This window comes from Pteronotus mesoamericanus, unplaced genomic scaffold (genome assembly GCF_021234165.1).
Source record: "Pteronotus mesoamericanus isolate MK-2021 breed Mesoamerican mustached bat unplaced genomic scaffold, CSHL_Meso_final contig_263, whole genome shotgun sequence".
NCBI classification, from domain to species: Eukaryota; Metazoa; Chordata; class Mammalia; order Chiroptera; family Mormoopidae; genus Pteronotus; species Pteronotus mesoamericanus.
In genome coordinates, this window is record NW_026555112.1 from 9,555,725 (window position 1) to 9,573,654 (window position 17,930).

The 17,930-nt window shown below is 39.5% G+C and overlaps 1 protein-coding gene across 4 annotated transcripts in view; it reads left to right on the top strand.

Moving 5' to 3' along the window:
- Window positions 1-17,930, top strand: part of ANKS1B (ankyrin repeat and sterile alpha motif domain containing 1B) — an 811,229-nt gene that overhangs the window by 308,190 nt on the left and 485,109 nt on the right. The window lies entirely within an intron of this gene.

The following is a 17,930-nucleotide window of genomic DNA, read 5'->3' on the forward strand; positions in this document are numbered from 1 at the left end:
TTATTTAAGTCCTTTACTCTGACTCTGCTTTTAAGAACACTGATAAAAGCATTTCAACAATATAGACAGAGAATTACTTTTCTCTAGGAAAAACACTGATTTTTAAAAAATAATGATGAATGGAAACGGTGAGACTGATGATTCAGTGGAAGCTATAACCCAATCTTTCTATGGCAACCAGAGTGATATTTATAAAATGTAAATCAAAGTATGTCATTGTCATGCTTAAAACACTAAATGGCTTCTCGTTGAACTTAGAGTAAAATCTAGCTCTTTACTATGGCAATGAAGTTCAGTATAAGTTCGCTGCTGACTAGGTGTTTAACCTCACCTTTAGCAAACTCATCCTGGCCCACACTGGTCTTTTTTGCTAGGCCCTGCAACTTTTGTACTTTGTTTTATGTCTTCAAATTTTCATGTGACTGAGTGTCATTTGGGTTTTGGCTCATATGCACTTCCTCATAGTTGCTTTCCCAGATCACTCTATCTTGAGGAGAGACTGCAATGTCATGATAATTACAGTAACAAAGATGTGAAAAGAACAACAACAATAATAATAAGCAATAACTAAGCAAATGCTTAAATATTTTTCATGTTTTTAATATTAAATTTAAAATATTTAATATAATGAATTTAATTTATTTGATCTTAATAAGCAGTAAGTATTTAAGCAAATACTTAACTCTATGCTTCATACACTGTTTTAGGCACTTTATGTATATTAACTCATTTAAACCTCATAACTGTTACATGAATTAGGTATTGTTATGCGTAGACTAGGAAGAATAGAAAGTGGATAAGTAACTAAATAACGGCCCATAATAACAGCTGGGATTCACACTTCATGGTAGAGTCCATGTTCTTAACCATTTTCAACATTGCTCTAGTTACTGTGGTCAAATCACCCTGTTTCTTTTTTCCAGAACCTATTTACTATTTAAAATTACATTGTTCATTTGTTTACTTATTTATTGTCTTCTGTCTTCTTTCTTGAATTGTTAGCTAAAAAGGATGCGGCCCTGACACATTGTCTAAGTTTGTTTACTAACTATGAGACTAAACTTCTTACCTAGCTATGAAACTTCACCTCTTTCTGCTATAGTTTTCTTATCTATAGAATTAAATCAACAATTAATTAATTAGATTAGCAGCAATGCATGTAAAGTGACTAGTACCATGTCTGCTACATAGGGTTAAATAAATGTGAATAACTATTAGTAATATCCATGATGATATTAATGAAGCCTAGCATGAGCATTTAGTGCATGTCTGCCATGCCCCAGGTACAGTTTTACAGGAGAGGAGAGATGGAATAAATGAAAGTCATATGTGAACCCCAGGAAGGGTTGTAGGCATATAATTCTTTTTTTTTTTTAGAATAAGTATTTTAAAATAAAAGATTTTATTTATTTACTTTTCGAGAGAGGGGAGGGGAAGGAGAAAAAGAGGGAGAGAAACATTAATGTGTGGTTGCCTCTCACGTGCCCCCTCCTGGGGACCTGGCCTGAAACCCAGGCCTGTGTCCTGACTGGGAATTGAACCGTGACCATTTGATTCACAGTCCAGTGCTCAATCCACTGAGCCACACCAGCCAGGGCTAATTCTTAATTAATTAATACTTATTTGAGTATCTCATTCCAGAGATTAGAATCTTAAAATGGGAGAAATGACTCTGGTACGTGTGTTTAGGAAAACCTTCCTCAGCCTCCTCAGCTTTAGTTAGTGTACTAATTGTTTTGGGGTTTTTAATGGATGATTAATTTTGAAAATTTTCAACACTCCTTTGAAGTAGATACTTTTTATTTATTTATTTATTTAATTTATTTATTTATGAGGAATTTCTAGGTCTAGTGCCCTTTCTCCACTCTGACCACTGGAGACACAAGATAAGGACACACAGTTGACTGCTGTCAGGACTTCAGCGGCACCATCCAAAATGTGTGGAGAAATTGTAATTTTCCACACATTTCAAAACTGGTATTTTCAGGTCTGACCTTTGCACAGAACCAAAAATCTAACCTTTAATGGTCGAAATCGTTTCAAATAGCATGTTACTATGGTTTCCTCATGCAATATGTCACCTTCATGTTACATCAAAAATTTTTGAGTGGACTTATATTTATTAGTAATGTGGAAAGACAACGCTGATTTGTTTCACATCAGAAAGTAAAACTTTCAAAGTAGGTATTCACCTACTTGAAAAAGTGGCATTTTATCATCTTGCACGTAGATGTTTTATCATACATACACTGCCTTTAAGGCGTGGCTTTAGAGCATGGGCAGGCACTGCCACCGGAACGGACTGACAGAAGACGAGGTCCGGAGTCAGTCCTGTCGCTGATTTCCTAGCTAGTTTCCACCAAATCACTTAATTCTCTGATCTCCAATTTGCTCTTCTAAAATGGGAAACAATATCTACGCTTTGGGTAGTTATAGTAAAAAATGACCTTATTTATGTGAATGGATTTTGTAAACTATGAAAACTAATATTCTTCTTCAGTATCATCATGATTGCTTAATATTATTTTTTCTGTAATATTATTTGAAGTCTATAGTAGTTTTAAGATAGAAAGAACCCACTCTAGATCTATACCTATGTCAAAGTAGCTAATCTCTTCTTCAGTTAAAAGTATAACCTTAATTAACAGATAAATCTACATTTTATTTTATAAATGATTGCATACACAAAATAATTCTGACAAAATGTTGTTTAATAGAATGAAGATGAATACTTCCTCAAAAGTTAATTGTATGTTGCTAAACACTTTAAATAAGTGACCCAATGAATTTATATTACAATTTCAAAAGTAGTTTGAATTGTAATTAAAACTTCCCACTTGGAAGGCACTGTACTGTATAATCTGAGTATCAGTGTATGAATTATCAAAGAAAGATGGTTAAAAGGGAGGACCTTTGGGATTAGACAGACTTAGGAATGATACGAAGGAGTTTGCATTTAACTAGAAAGATCCCTTTACCGTTAATGTGTAGTAGATTCAAGATGAGGTAAAATTGGGGTGTGGAAAAACAGTGTCATCAGCAATGAAAACATGTAAATGGATATGAGAGATCCAAGGAAAGAGTAATCAACAGGTTATAGCAACTGACTGAATATGCAATGGTGACGGTGAAAAGCTCAAGGAAGGATCTAAAGTTTCTGGTTTAACCAGATGAGTCAAATTGGGCTGCCATTCCCTGAAATATGGAATATTTGTACATAAGAAGGAGGGCGCTAAGTCACATAGGCCCTAATAGGCCATTCTAAGGACTTTGGCTTTTACTCAAGTGAAGTTCAGAGCTAATTATAAAGGTCATCCAGAAAACTGACATGGCACAGCTTCTACTTATGAGCACTACTCTGTTGTATTGAAAATGGACTATAAAAGGGGAGCAAGAGTGGAAGCAGGGCAGCCCCCTAGGAGGCTGTTACAGCTCTACAGTAAGATGGTAGATGCAGGAAGCTCAGATCAAAGGTGAACAGCGGTGGAGGTGTAGAGAAACGGATGGATCTTAGACATGTTTTTAACGTAGATTCAATAGGATTTTATGGTGGAGTGGTATAGTGTGTGAGCAAAAAGAATTAACGAAAACTGCAAGATTTTTGTCCTAAACAACTATGAAAATGGATTTACTGTCATCTGGCATGCGAGAGGTTGTCAGAAGAGCACATTTGATGAACAGGGAGACATGCCAGGAGTTTATTTTGTTTGAGATGCCTATGAGGTGTCTGAATAGATGTGTCAAGGAGGCAACTGAGAGTGCAGCCTGAAGATATAAATGTGAATATCAGCACTACAGGTGATATGGAGTGAGTGTGGACGGAGACCCAAAACCTGAGCTTGATGCAAGAGGGTATAACAGGCCATACCAGCAAAAGAGAGTGAGAAGAAACAACCTGTGAGGTAGGCGGAAATCTGGTGAATGTCATGTTCTGAATTCAGATGAAAAAAGTTATTAAGAACGAGGGAGTGATCAACTTTGTAAGGTGTAGCTGACCAGTTGAGGAGGATGTAGACTGAGTTAGAATTAACTAGCAGATTTAACAACGTGGAGGTCACTGCTGACCTTGACTAGAGAAATTTGGTTGAAATTGATGGATCAAAAACCCAACGTAATGGGTTTAAGAGAGAAAAAGAGGAAAGGACTTGGAGCAAATATAAACTGCCTTTTCAAAAGATTTCTTCCAAGGAAAATTATAAAATTACAATGAAGGAGGAGAAAGAAAAAGTCCCAAGCCAAAGCTCTGGTTTCAACCAGGGCAGCTCTCTGCCCCTGTTCCTGTGAAGTGCATTGTGTTCATACTAGCCTCTTGCCTCCAGCAATCGCCCTTCTCCAGGCAGCCCCTCCCTTGGCAGAAGGCAAGCTGCTTTAACCTGCCGCCTTGCCACCCTTTCCACCCTGCTGTTTTTCCTGGCAAGAAGGGGATCAGTCTCTGTGCTGGATTTGGGGTCCCTTGCTTCCCAGCAAGTTCTGCTCCAACCTATCTCGTTACAGTACCAAGACCGCTCATGTTTTTCCCTGGGTACCGGGGGCCTCCCGGTGTTTCATTCAGGATCACCCCTCGCGGGCCCTCTCTGATGTTGACCACCAGGCATCTCCTTCTCGTGTGGACTTTTGAGTGACCTGAGAGCCTCGCTGAGAAAGTATTTCAGTCTTTTGGGTACCCCTAATGGTTGCCAATATGTTCCTTTCCCTCTGGTAACAGTTTTTTAAAATAGAGGTGGTGGAATCCTGGATCTATCTTAAAGGTAGGGGGAACACTTTTTGGATGGATTGGGAGGTAGGGTATCAGAAAATTAAAGACACCAAAGGTGTGACTCAAGATTTTTTGGCCCTTTTGACCTTCGAAATGATGGGCTTGATATTAGTTGAGATGAGGAAGCTCAGTGTTGGACTTTTTAATTTGAAACGCTATTGGATATCCAAGTAGATAATCTAAGTGGGTAGTTGAGACAATTATTTTTTTTCCTTTTTTTTAATGAGCTAGGGTAAGGTGGGAGGAAGCTATATGATAATTTTATACTTATCAGAGTAAAGGGTATCAGCTTTAAAAGACTGAGAAACAGTGCTGTAGCCCACAATGAGTGACTTACGAGTTCTGAGTTCCTCAATGAGATGTCCTGGACTGGTGTGTTGTGAATTACTGAGGGAAAAGAAGCTGAGAATCACCAGTAATAAAAGATGCTTCTTCCTTATAGAATGTTGTTTCCAGAAAGCTCTATGCATATCATGAATTTTGTTGGCTAGCACCTTTGGGCACCTGCTAAGGAATTTAACTATCCTGGGTAAATAATTATCTCCAGTCCTCTTAGTAGTTTCAAATCATCACCTCCTACTGGAGAAAACTGATGGGAGACGGGGGATCTAAAAAAAGGTAGTGGAAAAGTACTTCTTTCTAAATAGGAGAAATAACAAAAACAAAAGCTTTTCAGTGCTTAGCAGCTTGGGACGCTTTGCTGCAAGGGAGAAGAAACATTAGAAAAGAACTAAAATTACAATGGAGAAGGTGACGTGGACCTTTCACACTGCTTGGGGACTGCCGGAAAGGCAAAAGAAGGCCTTCTTTTTAATTAGTTCGCACAGAGTAGAAATGGACCTCCCAAAGCTGGGACGGTGTTATTACAGCAGCCATTGGGCCCTGGCAGCTGAGGGGAGCTTGGTCTCCAGCCAGTAGGAAGGCCAAAGCCAGGTGTGGAGATGATCTTTCAGCTCCAAGCTCAGATTCAGGGTGAGCTGATGTGGAGGAAGTTAAGGGTTAGTAAAAATAATGTGTAATTGTATCTTTAAGGTTTAGTTTTTTTAAAAAAATATGCAATAAACAAATTATCTGAATTATTTACTGTCACATTCAGTACTTAAAATTGACTAAGTTTTAGGTAGCCAAAAGTAAAGCATTTTTATACCAAACATCTCTCTCTCACACACACACAAACACACACACATATAATAGTAAAAATATATTCTTATCAGTTCTTGATGAATCAAGAAATGCCTCTTCCATGCCTCCTTTTCCTGGTCCCCATCAGATATAATGTGATTCCTCTTCAGTGTCTTTCTGTGCACATTTTGCATCACATCGAAGGCAAGACAGAGATTAGCAGATGCTTGACAAAGAAAGGAAACGTGCACTGTTTTTCAATAGTTAAAAATATGCAAATATATTACATGGTTAGATGTTGGAGTAATGTGATTTAGTTAGCGCATACAATCTGATGGGAACTTATTATTCTGAGTAAAATTAGTTGAAATAAGACTATTGGTTTATTTGGGCAGCATAAAATCAATATATTTACTCAGTATGTGGCATTATGAGAAAGCCTTTGGTGCTGTGAGAGTATCCTAGGAGTGTGATTGATCTCATATGGGGGTCTGCAAAGCTTCCAGAGGAGAAACAAATTCATTTGTGCAAATACGGCCATACTGAGGCCACAGAGGGAGGAAAAGTCCAGTTGTACAGGGCCTTGTAAGTGGTGTTCAGGATTTTGGTCTGTATCTTGAGATAAAGTCTTAAGAGCAATGAGAATACATTGGTAGGTTTGTAAGCAGAGAGAAATCATCTAATTTCCTTTTGCTGTCTGATGTCTTCTTCTTTTTTTTTTTCTGTGAACTAAAAGCAAAGTCTTCCTTGGAGAGTGACCAGTGAGGGCAAAGATCAGACAATTAAGGAGACTGGAGAAAGTTTGAATTAGCTTTTTGTTTAAACTCCTGGCAAATGGTTAGCGTGTGACACCTGAGGTTAGCTTAGAAGGAGAGCTAGTAGGGAGTGGGTCCGCCCCAAGCCAGCCCTTTCTGGCTAATTCACTTCAGCTTATCTGTCACTGGTAAGGTGGGCCTTTTACGTCTGCCAGGTCTGCCATCTGCCCACCCTAACCTCTGAGGACCCCTTCTGGAGGCCAAGGAATCTATGGGTTTCATTCATAATTAAGGAAAATATGCAGGGCTCAGAAAAATTTATACTCAAGACCTTGCTAGACCATACCATGTGGCACTACCAAGTTTACTCAGAAGGGGTCATGCCCAGAATCTAACTGGGATTTGGAGCCTGGATCCCTCTTTCCTTGTGTTCTCACGTGACCTATTTATTACACTATAACCTCTCCAGGTGAAAGCCCAGAAAGAAAAGCTCAGGACAGCCATGTAGAACTATTTCTCTATCCCTCCTATTAACATTTCTCAGAGGCTTTTTTCCTGCCTCTTCCGAGCATTAAGTCTCCAGTGTAGACCTAGCGGAAGACAGGTTTCCAATAGAACCCAGCTTAGGAATGGAAATATATTAATATCTTCTTTTAAAAATACTATCCCTATGACATTGAGCCAGTGTCACTATAATAAAAAATGCATGAACTGTAGTTCCATAAATGCTTAACACCTGTGACCGTTGTGATTCTCAGTATTGCTGTTATTCCCAGGCAGAGAGCACAGCCCAGACTCTAAGAATTCAGTAGGAACGCAGAGCAGCCGGGCGCTCGGAGTCCAGGCAGGCAACCAGAACCGTCAATCCACCCAGTTGCTGAGAACAAGCAGATCAGCCTGCGGAGGGGCAGAGCTGGAATTTCCATTTGTTCTGTGCCCCAGTGTTCCGTGTCCTGAGGTGGGAGGGAGGCAACGCCTGAAAGTCGTGTCCCCGTTGGAGGGAGCCCGACTTCCCTACGTGCTGATCCGTCCCAAGTCAACAGCAGAGGCAAGAGAGGAACTATGTCAAAGCTATTGTGTTGAAAGTCTTTTTTTTTTAATTTAATCTTTTATTAACTCAATTTTCTCTTGCTTTTACCTTCTGTTAATTTGTGTGAAAATATAACTGCTTTGTTAGCTGGAATTTTCTTTGCAATTCAAATGCAGTGCTGCATATATCTCCTCTCTAATTATCTTGTCTACTTTAGTTTGCTCGATAGTTTTTCTCTCCTGATTTTCTCTATCAGACTGCTTATAGCTCTTGAAAAATCTCCCTGTTATCACTTATATCTGTGTGATATATGAATGACCATTAAAGCTGAATGTAAAATACTGAAAGAAAAGCTTAAAAAAAAATATATATATATATATATGAAAAAGCTTGGTATTTCCAGGTCTATGCTACCCTCAGTTGAAAACAGTTTCCAAACTGCTAGACCTTTTCCTCTATTTATATCTTCTATCTCTATGGTCTTCTTTTGGGAGAACATTCCCCTTCCCCACCCCACCCGCCTTTTTGTCACAGCTGTCCGTGTAGGGCTGGCACACTGCATGGCGTTTACCTGGGCCCAGGCAGGCTCCTCTTTTACGCACCATGCCACAGTGAGCCAGCCCAGGACAGAACCTGTCCCAGACATTCCCCTGCTGAACTCCTTCCCTAGTTAAATAGGATAACCCACTTGTTCTCTGTCTACCTGGCTCTGGTCTGTAGTGATTTCAGCTTTTCCACTCGACTCTTGGCATCTGTGACAGGCAGAATTCTAAGAAGGATCTATGATTCATGCCCTCCTGTACCCATACTTTGTGTGAGTCCCCTCCCTGCACCTTTGAGTGAGTATGGGACCTGTCGCTTGCAACTAGCCAATGGCATAGGTGATGGGGTATCGCTCCCATAGTTACAATACGTTTTTTAATACGGGAAGGACTTCAGAAGGTATAATTAAGGTCTCTAATTCCATTATGTTACTCAAAAGGGAGATTATCTTCCATGGCTTGAAATAAACAAGTGATTCCTTTAACTGAGGGCCTTAAAGGTGTAACAACCCAAAAGCAGATTCCATCTCCATGGCTGGCTTTGGAGAAGTAGACCAACCACATATGTGCAAGGGCTGCCCCCCTAGGCTCCTGCAGGTTCCCTCCCTGGCTGGCACCTGGATGGCACCTGGATGGCAGCTCGGTGAGACAGAGCTTTCATGGAGGGACCAGTGAACTCATGCCCAGACCCCCAGCTCTGTGAGATAATCAAAGCATGTTGTTAGAAGCCATCTAAGTTTATTGTGATTTTTGTGCAGAGATAGAAAGCAAATACAATGTCTAATGTTCACCAGATTTGGCAGAAAGGGAGACTTTCTCTCCACCTGGTTGGCCTGAGGAACCTCCCTGAGCAGTACTGGTCCCTTGCTGTCAATGAGACTGCAGACATAATCGAGAGTGAAGGATATGAAAAGTGTCTCCTTCACCCCATATCCCCAGCTCGGTTAATGCACTTATGCATATCTATCACACCATTTTTAATAGTTATTAAGTTGGGAAATGAAAGCTCTGATAGTAAAATCTTAAGACAGAAACCTGATGGTAGGAAACTACATTAGGACATACAGACCTGAAATGCTTAAATTATTGATGCTTCCCAACTAGGCTTCCCTCCCCCAGGACTTGGCATCTCCTCAAATTTAGCAGGGTTAATTTTTTCAAGCAGATATCTGATCATGCCACTTTACCATTTTACAACCTCTTATGTCTTGTCTCTGTCTGGACAAGAATGTCCGAATGCCTTAGCATGCCCAACACAATCCGTGGTAACCTGGCTATAACATTCTATTTACTTCTACCTAAATCCACCATGTACTCCTAAGTACTTTGTCCTTAGAGTTATGGTTCTTGGTTTAGAGTATGCTTCTGTCAGCTTGGACTGCCTCTCCATCTAATTTAGCTGGTAAACCAGTTCTTGTATGGAATTTGGCTGAAGGTCATCCTGTTGGTGGAGTCTTCTCTAGCTCCAGCAAGTCTTTCGTCCCTGTGCCCCCCTCAGCACTCTTAACATGCTTTTACCCTTAGTTATTTTATATAAAACTCTTTGTTTATGTGTCTGTGAGCTCCTTAAATGCAGGGACCCTTTCTCAATTAAGATGTATCCCCAACACATAGAATAGTGACTGTCTAATAACAGATGCCCAACAAGTGGTAAAAGATTGAGTGACTGAACATTTGCTTCGTTGGACTTCTGTCATTACTGTGTGCCTATTTCTATCTATGCAGTAAGGCCAGACCAGCTTTACTCTTAACTCCATTGCTTTCTTCTGAGCCATGGAGCCCACCTTTCATTGGTCATTTCCTAAAATGTCTCAGAGAAAAATGCCATCTTTAATGCAAATTTTTGTTACATAATTGATCTTGTTTCACAGATGAAAAGATAGCAGTTATTTACATTGGGAGGCTCTTCAGTTTTCTTAGATAATTATAGAGTAGTTGACCCAGCATTGCCAAAATTATTTATATCATTATAGAAAGCATTATATCTTCAATGTGCACTAATTTCTAATTCCCTTCCCTTGTTTATTTTAGTGGACCAATGTCTAAGGCTTAATTTTTTAAATGACAGGAAACCTTTTAGTGATCTCTGTTCTTTGACAAGGTCAAAGCAAGGCATGTTGTGACTTTGTTTTCTTTCCCAGAACTTATTTTTTTCCACCACTGCTTTTGCTAGCTCCTGCATGAGCCATGTGTGAGCCTGAAAATATCCTATTAGGGCCTGGAGCCTTGAGAACAAGACCTTTTAACATATTAGTAATGATCAAAATCCATTGTGCAGAATGGATACCACTGGCAGAATTCTAACCTCTGGTAAGCAGGTCACAGGCTCTAGAGTGACCTCTCACTTGCATGTGTATATGAGTTTTCCAAGGCATTGTTCTCCTTCCCTAGAAAAACTGATGGCATATAGTAGGAAGACAAATGTGCTGCAAAGAAGCAACATTTATTCCTGAGTCAAGGATGTAATTTTTGTATTATCCACCCTTTTAGAGCTGTTAGCACAGATGTCTGGTTTCTCTTTATTAACTCACATAATCAAGAGTTGACTAATAATAGATTTCAGATTTCCTTCTAGCAAGCACATAGCACATGTGAAAGGAAGCATTATTAACTAAACAAATCTCTCAGTTCCTAATAATTAGCATTTTGACAAGCTGTTGTCTTAGATGAAGAATTTAGAACATATATTACATAAATTCAAAGTATTTTTTATATTTTTGTCCTGATTTGAATACCAAATAAATAGTTCTTATTTTCATTTAAATATAAAGGAAACCTTCAGGTCTATGTTAGTCTCCTAATCCATTGATGTGCTGTAGGCCATTAATTCGCAACTGGGTTGTTTCTACTATTCATTATAAATAATATGTCAATTACTCTAGGCTAAGTAGTTTGCTATGCACTAACAATACATTTGTTCCCTGAAGTTGCCATATAGAAAATTAAAACCAAAATATCAAATTTAAAATGAACCTGAACCATTTCCTCATTTTTGACATATCCCCTTACAGGCAATTATTAGCTATTCTTTAAAATTTATCTTTAATATATTTACCTAAAACCAGATGTTTATTATTGGATAAGAGCTGGTCAAGAATATGAGCCATTCTGAAATCTTAATCATAGGTTGGTTAAAAATAAATATAAAACTGTATCTAAACATTGAACAAAAGCTATATTACCAAATTTTTTTAATAATACTAGATTGGGGGAAATTGTGTCCCATGGAGTTATCCCGGCCACGGACGAAGGAATGAGTTGCTCAAACACAGTCTGTCCTGTGTGAAAGGGGGTGGTGATTCCCTCTAGTAGAGAATGCACTGAACCCTTCCCTGAAGTGGCTTTTATTGGAATCAGTACACACAGGGGTATACAGCATGCATACAAAGCTTATCAATCAATGCCTAAAGGCTATATTTACAGAAAACAGGTATGGTTCATAGATAACAGTTGAAGGAACAGAGAGATATGCCTCAGGTCAGGGTCTGCTAGACTTGCTGATGCCAGATGGTTGTTAAGGCATGGCTCCTGAATTCAGAAATTCACTCCTTCTGTTTGGAGCTCAAACATCTGGCTTATATTAACAGGACTACACAAAGCAAAGCAAGCTTCAAAGGGTACAATGCATTCTCAAGGCCTGATTTCCCATGGGAACCCTCGGTGCTAGCATAGGGTTATGGCTGCCTCCTGCCCTCCTAGCGTTCTGGTCAAGGCTTATAGGCCTCTTTCAAGGCTTTGCTTGCATGGGGCTACAGTTTCTGATACCATGTAAAGTGGTCCCCAACACTAGATAAAGTTCATTCATTTATTTAACAGATACTCATTTAGGACTTACAAAGTACTAATCCCTAGGTGAGATACTGGGTATACAATAATGAAAACAACATGGTCCCTTCTCTGAAACACTTTGTGCTAAGCAAATAATTAAAATCTAATGTTATTACATTAGTATAATGTGAACTTAGAGACAAGAGCATATAAATCTGCCTGAGAGAGTCAGAGATGGTTTCACAAACAAGTAATGTTTGTCCTATGGCTTGAATAATAAATCATATGGATATGGATGCAACATGGTGAGAAGGGAAAGAAAAAGAGAAAGGAACAGAAAGCAGAGCCTTTGGAACCAGAGAAATTTGGATTTAAGTCCTTATTTTATCACTTACTGTAATATTTAAGTAAATGATAACCTTTCAGAGACATTTTTTTTTCTTTCGAGATAATGTAGGTGACCAAACCTAGCATACGACTTTGCACAAAGCAGACAGTCAATAAATATTGTCCCTTTGCCCTGGTTAGTGTGGCTCAGTTGGTTGGAGCATCATCCCATAGATCAAAAGGCCATGGGTTCGATTTCCAGTCAGGGCACATGCCTAGGTTGCAGTTGCAGGTTTGCTCTCCAGCTGGGGCACGTATGGGAGGCAACTGATTAGTTTCTCACATCGATGTTTTTCCTCCTCTTCCTCTTCCTCCCTCCCCCTGTCTCTAAAACCAACTAGCGTGTCCTCAGATGAGGATTAAAATAATAATAATAAATAAAAATAAATATTGTTCCTTCTCACCTACTTTCAGTCTCGTGACAACCTTGTAGGTAAATTAGTATTACAACCATTTTAAAGATGAGGAAGGTAGGTTCACAATGGTTAAGGGCTTGCTTAACTAGTAAGTTAGTGGCAGAGCTAGGACTAGAACCTACATCTTCTGACAAAACCTTTTCCATCATGCCACAACAAGGATTCCAGGTTTTTCCCATGCACTTACTTATTTATTCAGCCAATAAATATTTCTTGAGCATCTACTAAGTGCCAGATATGTCACTGTACACAGATAACACAATGGGGGACAAATAGATAAAGTCTGCCCTTGCTGAGCTAGGGGTCCATGTGGGAAGGCAGACTTTCCGCCAGCAGTTTCATTATGTCCTAATGAGTGTTATGCAAGGGTACAGTTAAGTGCTCTGGGGTACGTGTGGCAAGAAAACTGCCTCTAATCGAGGAGGTCTGAGAAGTCCCACGAGGGGAAGTAATATTTCTGTCAAATCTAAAGAGTGAGCAGGAGTTATCTGGACAGAGAAAAGATTTTTCCAACAGCAGGAAGTTTGGCAGAGATGTAAGTGAGAACACACAATGTTCAAGGAACTGAAGCTCATCCAAGACGGCAGATCAGAGAGTGTGAGGGGAAGATTGGCGCAAGGCGACTCCAAGAGATTGGCAGAGATGAGGCTGTAGAGGTCTGCACAGCTGTCTTTAGGAGCCGGGATTTAATTCTAAGGGCAAAGGGTGTTGCTGTTTCTGCTCTATGTAATAAGGCTGAGCAGGGGCAAGTCAGGTCTGAAATCTGATTCATTCTTTGCTTATCTCCGAGAGGAGATGATTATTTATTTATTTATTTGTTTTCAAAATCCTCACAAAAGCTCAAACAGGCTTACTGTAGCCATAATGGGAACCCAAAGTTTTAAGTAGCAGAGTGACATCTGGTTTGCATTTATCCACGTTCACTTTGGCCTTGCTGTGGCATCTTTTAGAGGGGACAAGGCAGTGGAAATGAGACTTGGCATAGGTGAATCAGTGGCAGCTTAGATCAGGGCTGTGGCTCTGGGGACGAAGAGAAATGAGGTTTTTGAGATCGAGAATTTATAGGACTTGTGAGGACTATGGAAGGTAGAAATGGAAGAGAATGGGCGGAGACAGGATGTTTCTCACTCTCCTGGCTTGAGCAGAAAACCACAGGAGCCTTGGGCACAATAGCTAAGACTTTTATGTTGAACAAAAGCTACTGGAGTTATTCCATGGTGTGAAGGTGCCAGAGTCAGCTGGAATAGAGGACACAATAAAGGCATTTAAAAGTCCTTGGGGCCAACAGGCATGACATTAAAACAAAGTAATGGTTTTCTTTCTTTCTTTCTTTCTTTCTTTCTTTCTTTCTTTCTTTCTTTCTTTCTTTCTTTCTTTCTTTCTTTCTTTCTTTCTTTCTCTTCCTTCCTTCCTTCCTTCCTTCCTTCCTTCCTTCCTTCCTTCCTTCCTCCCTCCCTCCCTCCCTCCCTCCCTCCCTCTCTCTTTCCCTTCTTCCCTCCCTCCCTTCCTTCCTTCCTTTCCTTCTTTCGTTCCCTCCCTTCCTTTCTTTCCTTCCTTCCTTTCTTCCTTCCTTCCTATTCTTCCCCGCCCCCCCCCCCACCTTCCTTCCTTCTTTCTTTATTTCTGGAAAAACTGCATTTCTTTGTTATTTTCATTTTACTTCTTAGGCCATTGTATATTTCCATTGGGCTAAATTTGTTCTACAGAGACATTAGTTGTTACCTGACTTTGGTTTTAATTTAAAAGGGGATAAAATCTGTAATTATGACGAAGATTGGGCATGTGGGCACCTGATTCATTTCCCTGGGTGGCACCATGACTCACCCTCATTAAAGTAGTTTTGCTTGGAAATGACTGATGCTTTATTGGTTTTGAATGTTCTCTGCCCTGTATGTAAACAATAAGATAAGTTTCTTTCATGGGTCATTCACTGCTCTTCATCTCCACTATGAGTCAGATGTTTTGCATTTTAAAACATTATCCTGCCTATAACTTTCCTCTTTATAAATTATGCAGAAAACTTCTACCGACAACAGATTTTTATTTACTGACTTTTCAGATTTGTGTCTGCAAAACATGTTCTAGTTGTTTTGCTGTAATTTAGTGAGCAGTTTTATTGTTACAAGGTACTGTTTTATTTGTTTTATCATCACTAGCTAAACATCAAGGTGCCTCCTGAGATAAAATCACAGTTATCTGTAAGGAAATTCAAATACTGATGATTAAATCATACAAGAAGCCCTCCCTTAATCCCTTGTCTACCTCTAGTTACAGTAGATTTCCTCCCTTTCACATTCAACCTCCTCTACTCTTCCTGGATTCACTCTTTCATCTGTGGTCACTCCTCAAAATCCCTGCCACTAATTGCCCTGAAATCTCAGGTTCTCAAGGTTTTCTTTTCCTCAATATACGGGATGAAATCTTTCTTTTACTTGAAAAAACTGCTTCCCCTAGCCTTTGGGACCCTCCTTGCACCTGGCTCTGTGACACCACACTCTGCCCACCTTCCTCCCACCTCTGTAGCCTTCATCTTACCCTTCCTTTGTGAGTACCTCTACCCCCACCCACTCCTGCAAGGTTACTCTTCCTCAGGGTTCAGTTCCAGACTAGCTCCTCTCCTCCTCACACCCACAGAGAGCCCTTGGATGATCTCAGCCAAGCCTGGGGCTTTATTGCTCAATCATATGCTAATGTTCCTCAAAGTTTTATCTCCAGCCCAGACTGGAGTTTGATACCTCTGAATTCATCTTTCTTTTTGAACTCTCCACTTCAATGTCTTACCAGTACTTCCAAATCAACATATCTGTGTTAGTTTCCCAGCACTGGTGCAAAACAATCCCACAAACCAGATGTCCTAAAACAATGGAAATCTATTTTCTCACTGTTCTGCTTACTAGATGTTTGAAATAGAAGTGTGAGCAGGAAGGGCCATTCTACCTCTGAGGCTTTCAGGGAGGATCCGTCCTCGCCCCGTTAGCTCCTAGGTGCTCCTTGGTTTGTAGAAGCATAGTCTCAGTCTCTGTTTCCATCTTCTCATGGCCTTCTTCTCTGTGTCTCTGTGTCCTTTCCTTTCCTTAAAACACAGCATTCATTGGATTGGGGGCCCATCCTGAGTGCCTTTGTTTGTTTTGTTTTTACTGTATCATGAGCTTAATGATTACAGAGATGAAGCCTTTCTACTGGAATCTCTGGCACCAAACCCAGTGTCAGTAAGTGAATTGTTACCTAATATTTATTGAAAAGAAAGGAGGAAGAAAAGAAGTAAAGCAATTAATCAAGAAAACTAATCTGAAAGCAAAAAATAAGCAACCCAAAGTTTAAGTGTGAATTTGTAAAATGTGGCCCAAAAGAAATTTTCTAGTCCGTATACTAACGAAATATGTTAAGAATCAGTCAAGCGTTATTTTAAGCTCATTCAGAACCTTCTTTTCTATTGTAACAAAAACCCATGGTTCCATAGATGCTGGAAAATACAGTTGTGTTGCCCTCAGCTTATTTCATGACTGGCTCACAGCCTATTTCATAACTGTTTCTTTCTACCCCTTCTTTATTAATGAAAAAGTTCCTGCTTTTTTTGATATTACAGGATGTGACATTGTTTCCTAAATATTTTTTTAACATACCTCCTAAAAGATAAGGTTAAGCAATTCCTAGCATTTTAATTACAAAAAGAAAGAAAGACGGAAAAAGAAAAGAAAGAAGAAAAAAACTATCTCTTAACAAAATGTCTTTATTTTTTTCATGTAGTAATCAAATTCTGCTAATTGTCTTTTTTAATTAAGTATCTTATTTTCTGTTACAGTTGTCCCAGTTTTTCCCCCTTCGCTCCCTTCCGCCCAGCCTACCTTTCCCCCTTCCCCGCTCCCACAGTCAAGCCCCACCCTGTTGCCCACATCCATGGGCCATTCATACATGTTCCTTGACTAGTCCCTTGCCCTTCTTTTCACCCTTACCCCCCTCACTCCTTCCCTCTGGTCACTGTCAGTCTGGTCCTTATTTCCATGCCTCTGGTTCTATTTTGCTCATTTGTTTGTTTTGTTGATTAGGTTCCTCTTATAGATGAGATCATACGTTATTTGTCTTTCACTGACTGGCTTATTTCATGTTGCATAATGCTCTCCAGTTCCATCCATGCTGTCATGAAGGGTAGGAGCTCCTTCTTTCTTTCTGCTGTGTACTGTTCCATTGTGTAAATGTACCACAGTTTTTTGATCCACTCATTTACTTATGGGCACTTAGGCTGTTTCCAGCACTTGGCTATTGTAAGTTATGCTGCTGTGAACATGGGGGTGCATAGGTTCTTTTGAATTGGTGTTTTGGGATTCTTAGGGTGGCATCTCAGCAGTGGCATCTCTGGGTCAAAAGGCAGTTCCATTTTTACTTTTTTGAGGAAATTCCATACTGTTTTACACAGTGGATGCACCAGTCTGCATTCCTACCAACAGTGTACTAGGGTTCCCTTTTTTCACATCCTTGCCAGCACTTGCTGTTTGTTGATCTACTAATGGTGGCCATTCTGACCCATGTATCCTAACAAAATGTCTTTACATTGCCTGAAAAAAAGCATCATTTGTAATGTCTATCTGCTTACTGTTGTAAAACATTTAGATCTCCCTACAGCTGGTGAAAGCTCTGAATTAATATTAAGGCAACCAGGAACTTAAAAAGGATCAGACATGCGGCATTATATCTACTTTGCCTACATTAATAAATTTTCTTTAATGAAAGGATCTGTGGTAGGCCCCTGTGCTTGCAATTATTGGAAATGCCCTAGGATTAACTAAATCAGACTAGTTTATATAGATATTGATGAGAGAAAAGTAGCAATGCCTCACTTTCTCATGGCTTTCATTACATAGGCTAAAAAGGGTAACTCGAGGGAGCTAATGTATTCTTTACAGAAAGGCAAGGCCTCAAAAGAAATCTAACTATTAGTATTTCTCTCTGCTTTAGCATTACTTAATGGTATTAAATTCATATAACTTTTAGAACACATAATTATAATACTCACTAATTAAACAGAAAAAGTCAACCACATTAGACTTAGTTAGGAAAATGTCTTGGCATAACAAGGTAAATCTGCTTAGATTTATTGTCACTAAATTATCCTAAGAAGACACTAGCATTTACCGCTCAGTATTTGTTATTCTTCAT